General features: G+C 42.9%; 1 long non-coding RNA gene across 4 annotated transcripts; it reads left to right on the top strand.

Annotated features, from left to right (window-relative positions):
* Positions 1–202: 202 nt before the first annotated feature.
* Positions 203–905, top strand: LOC139026936 (uncharacterized). 4 transcript variants are annotated; one of them, XR_011478927.1, is made up of 4 exons: positions 203–270; positions 352–383; positions 673–721; positions 835–900. It is a non-coding gene; the product is annotated as an uncharacterized lncRNA (long non-coding RNA). The 4 variants fall into 4 exon arrangements; XR_011478930.1 differs by having other exon boundaries at positions 206–270; positions 304–383; XR_011478929.1 differs by lacking the exon at positions 673–721 and having other exon boundaries at positions 352–448; positions 850–905.
* The last annotated feature ends 4446 nt before the right edge of the window (positions 906–5351 follow it).

Genomic DNA, 5351 nt, shown 5'->3' with positions numbered 1-5351 from the left:
GATCTCCGCATAGGTTTGATCCCGTAGCGTTAATCTCCGTAGCGTTAGATCTCCCGTAGCGTTGCTTCTCGTAGCGTTTGATCTCCCGTAGCGTTATCTCCCGCGTAATTGCGTTAATCTCCGTAGCGTTAATCTCCCGTAGCGTTGATCTCCTCCCGTAGCGCTTGATCTCCCGTAGCGTTAATCTCCCGTAGCGTGATCTCCCTAGCGTTGATCTCCCGTACGTTAATCTCCCGTAGCGTTAATCTCCCGTAGCGTTGATCTCCCGTAGTCGTTAATCTCCCGTAGCGTTAATCTCCGTAGCTGTTAAATCTCCGTAGCGTTAATCTCCGTAGCGTTAATCTCCCGTAGCGGTTGATCTCCCGTAGCGTTGATCTCCCGTAGTGACTAATCTCCTGTAGCGTTGCTCTCCGTAGCGTTGATCTCCGTAGCGTTGATCTCCCGTAGCGTTATCTCCTGTAGCGTTGCTCTCTCGTAGCGTTGATCTTCCGTAGCGTTGATCTCCGTAGCGTTAAATCTCCCGTAGCGTTATCTCCCGTAGCGTTAATCTCCGTAGCTACTCCGTGCGTTAATCTCGTAGCGTTAATCTCCGTAGCGTTATTCCGTAGGTTGATCTCCCGTAGCGTTATCTTCCGTAGGTTATCTCTGTAGCGTTTGGCTTCCTTGCTGTAGGTTGATTCTCCCGTAGCGTTAATCTCCCGTAGCGTTAATCTCGCGTAGCGTTAATTCCGTAGCGTTGATCTCCGTAGCGTTGAGTCTCCCGTAGCGTTAATCTCCCCGTTAGCGTTATCCCCGTAGCGTTATCTTTATTTCCCGTAGCGTTAATCTCCGTAGCGTTGCTCTCCGTAGCGTTAATCTCCGTAGCGTTAATCTCCCATAGCGTTAATCTCCCATAGCGTTGATCTATATAGTGTTAATGTCTGTACGCCGCAGCACAGGTGAAAGGTGCGTCTGTGCAGCGATCAGATTTGAGAAGTTTTCCCGTGACACCGAGGCACACTGCATCGGTTCTTCCTTCGATGTAGAATTTAAAACAGGAGCCTATCTATCTATATATATATCTCTATGTAGTAGTGATACAGGAGAGTAGATGGTCCCAGTCTGTCTATCTATATATCTATGTAGTAGTGATACAGGAGAGTAGATGGTCCCAGTCCTATCTATCTATATATATATCTATGTAGTAGTGATACAGGAGAGTAGTGTGTCCCAGTCCTGTCTATTCTATATAATATTATGTAGTATGTGAATCCAGAGAGTAGCGTGTCCCAGTCCTGTCTATCTATATATATATCTATGTGTAGTGTACAGGAGAGTAGCGTGTCCAGTCCTGTTCTATCTATCTATATATCTATGTAGTAGTGATTAACGCTACGGAGATCAACGCTACGGAGATCAACGCTACGGGAGATTAACGCTGTGGGAGATCAATATGCAGGTGATCACCAACAGTAAACCAGCCATGGACGATAGAGAAAGGATTTTTAGAGTCACGAAAGATAACCATCACTGGGTTCTGTATGTACGGCTTTGATATCATACAGGGAGTGAAATGACTATGTCTCCAATAGCAGCCACTGTGGCACCCGATTCCTGCACTACTTTTGACCAGGGCCAAGAGCTCTATGTAGGGAATAGGGTGCACTATTCCTGCACTACTTTTGACCAGGGCCCATAGCTCTATGTAGGGAATAGGGTGCACTATTCCTGCACTACTTTTGACCAGGGCCAATAGCTCTATGTAGGGAATAGGGTGCCAAGTGTCTGAAATGGCACCCTATTCCCTATAGGGCCTGGTCAAAAGTAGTGCACTATATAGGGAATAGGGTGCCATTTGGGACTTAACTTAGACAGCTACACACACAGAGTGTGAGGATTTTACCCAGATAGAGATGGGGACAGATTCTGATAGTGATCTGGCCTCCCATGGACAATGGACAGTATATCACACTGACAATGTATCGGGTGTGAACCAATAGTAATATCATTCTGATATGTGTGTGTAAAAATAAAACATGGAATTTGTAGTAAATGTATATTGTAATACAGTATTTGGTTCTGGAAAAAAATAGATTTATTTCAAATACTGACTATCATGATCTTTGTCTCATTTTTATAACGTTGTTTGTTTGATCGGGTATCGGGCTGTTTGATATCAATCTTTCAAATTACAAAGCTCCAAATCTTTTAACTCCCCTATAACTTGATAGTACCTTGATCATTTTAACCCTAGAATTGACTGGCGTGATTGACTGGCGTGATTGACTGGCGTGATTGACTGGCGTGATTGACTGGCGTGATTGACTGGCGTGATTGACTGGTTTGCTGCAGACATTTTTTGGTATCCTTCCCCAGATCTGTGCCTCGACACCATCCTGTCTCGGAGCTCTACGGACAATTCCTTCGACCTCATGTTTTGGTTTTTGCTCTGATATGCACTGTCAACTGTCGGACCTTATATAGACAGGTGTGTGCCTTTCCAAATCATGTCCAATCAATTGAATTTACCACAGGTGGACTCCAATCAAGTTGTAGAAACATCTCAAGGATGATCAATGGAAACAGGATGCACCTGAGCTCAATTTCGAGTCTCATAGCAAAGTGTCTGAATACTTATGTAAATAAGGTATATCTGTTTTTTATTTCTAAAAACGTGTTTTCTCTTTGTCGTTATGGGGTGTTGTGTGTAGATTGATGAGGATAAAAATGTATTGTATACATTTTAGAATAACAGGCTGACTACACCGCTTGCGTTGCAAAATCAATTTAGAAATCTATATTATTCAATTATTGCGCCAATGAGCGTCTGCGTTGCCAAGGGCTAAAATAGAAGTCAGTTCTATTTCTGATGCGGTTCGCACTGCAAGTCCTGCCTCTCCCATCTCCTCATTGGTTTATAGAAGCAGGTACCCACGTGCCATCTCCTCATTGGTTATACCTACGTGGGTGACTGAAAGTTGAACGAGGTCAGTGGCGATAATGCACCTAATTTATGAAAGTTGCCAATCGCAATATAAAGTCAAGAGAAGAAAAAGCCTGGATGGAGGAGAGATGACTAGAAACGATTCATTTGACCGTTTAGTTGTCGGAGTAGAGGACCTTGTGCATTTCATGTAAAATAACAACTCAATGTCTATATTCCAGGACAAATTTGCTAGCAACAGCAAGCTAGCTAAATAGGACAAATTAGTTAGCAAGTGCAAGCTAGCTAGCTAAATTGCCATAAAGGTTTAATGCTTTTCGACCTGTCCCCAAATTAATGTCATTGGTTCAGAGTTTGTTTTGATATTTTAACCTGCGTGTCGTGATCGCGTTTGGTTTGGGGGGACAAAATACATATATGCACGATGGCGCATGATAGCGCACGCATGCAGCCGGTTTGGGTCCCATGTAACACGGTTAAAATATCAAAACAAACTCTGAACCATTTATATTAATTTGGGGACAGGTCGAAAAGCATTAAACCTTTATGGCAATTTAGCTAGCTAGCTTGCACTTGCTAGCTAATTTGTCCTTTTAGCTAGCTTGCTGTTGCTAGCTAATTTGTCCTGGGATATAAACATTGAGTTGTTATTTTACCTGGAATGCCCAAGGTCCTCTACTCCACCAATTAATCCACACATAAAACGGTCAACCGAATCGTTTCTAGTCATCTCTCGTCCTTCCAGGCTTTTCCTTCTCTTGACTTTATACTGCGATTGGCAACTTTCATAAATTAGGTGCATTATCGCCACTGACCTCGTTTGTCTTTCAGTCACCCACGTGGGTATAACCAATGAGGAGATGGCACGTGGGTACCTGCTTCTAGAAACCAATGAGGAGATGGGAGAGGCAGGACTTGCAGTGCGATCTACGTCAGAAATAGAACTGACTTCTATTTTAGCCCTTGGCAACGCAGACTCTCGTTGGTGCGCGCGAGCAGTGTGGTCGCAATTAACTGAATAATATAGATTTCTAAATGTATTTTGCAACGCGAGCGGTGTAGTCAGCCTGTAAGGCTGTAACGTAACAAAATGTGGAAAAAGTCGAGGGGTCTGAATACTTTCCAAATGCGCTGTATCCTCTGGCCTGTTGATGTTAATGTGTTGATGTTCTCCGTATCCACAGACAGAATGATTTAGCAGTGTTGGAACAGGTTTCCTGTTATATTCATCAGAGGTGTAGGGAGGGTAAAGTCTATGATTTTTTTTTTTAAATTAGTAATTATACAGATGATTAACAAAACATACACACGACAGTATTCATACCTTGGTTTTTGTGGTGAACGGGAATGAAAAAAACTATTTTGATAATGGTTTTCATACACACACCTTGTTCATAATGAGGCCTATGGGATATTCATWGAAGAGGTAKGGGAGGACGATGATACATGTGATCTGRATAACATACCAATACCAATTGACATACCGTTGTATGCCTCCTCGTCTGTATACCTGCAGACACAGACACAAAGGTGAGCAGTTCAGTCATCTGCACCCAATACAGCATCAACATATTCTTCTAGCCTACATATTACCTCAGTGTTGATTGATATCCATTGAATTGCTTGCCTAACTTCATCAGTGGAGTATACCTTTATTAATCCCGATTTGGGGATTTTTATTTTTAATCACAGCATGCATCATCAATGACTTACAAGGACAGGACACGTAACAATGATGTAAGCATCCTTATAATGTAGTCTGGATTGGGTTTTTTAGTCGACACTGTTGGGAATTCAACTTCCAGTTCAGTTTGCTGTCCACTATTACGCCCAAATACTTATAAGAGTCAACAGTTKCAATKTCTTCACAATTAATAGAAATGGGATTAAAAATATCTAACATTTTTCCTCAAATCTACCACTCGCTCCTTGGTCTTCAGTACATTCAGGTCCAAGTAATTGGCCTCACACCATTTCACAAAGGACTCTGTTATATCCCTGTGATGAGCAGAGTCTCCTCTCATCACACAGCTGACTAATAGCAGAGTCTCCTCTCATCACACAGCTGACTATAGCAGAGTCTCCTCTCATCACACAGCTGACTAGAGCAGAGTCTCCTCTCATCACACAGCTGACTCGAGCAGAGTCTCCTCTCATCACACAGCTGACTACAGCAGAGTCTCCTCTCATCAAACAGCTGACTACAGCAGAGTCATCAAACAGTTTCTGTAAGTGACTCAGTTTATGGGCAACGATGATTCAGCTAGTGAACATTAGCCTTCTACATCTAGGTACATATTGAACTTCCAATCTCTCAGGTCAGGGGCACAACAATGTATGAATTAAATGGTTGGGTGAGAATCGCCGTCATAATACTTGGCCAGTATGGAGAATTAATTCAAACCAGTCCAAATCCCCATCTCCATCC

This window comes from Salvelinus sp. IW2-2015, unplaced genomic scaffold (assembly GCF_002910315.2).
Source record: "Salvelinus sp. IW2-2015 unplaced genomic scaffold, ASM291031v2 Un_scaffold6403, whole genome shotgun sequence".
Taxonomy (NCBI): Eukaryota; Metazoa; Chordata; class Actinopteri; order Salmoniformes; family Salmonidae; genus Salvelinus; species Salvelinus sp. IW2-2015.
The sequence above is the reverse complement of the archived record's forward strand: the minus strand, read 5'-3'. Positions and strand labels throughout refer to the sequence as shown.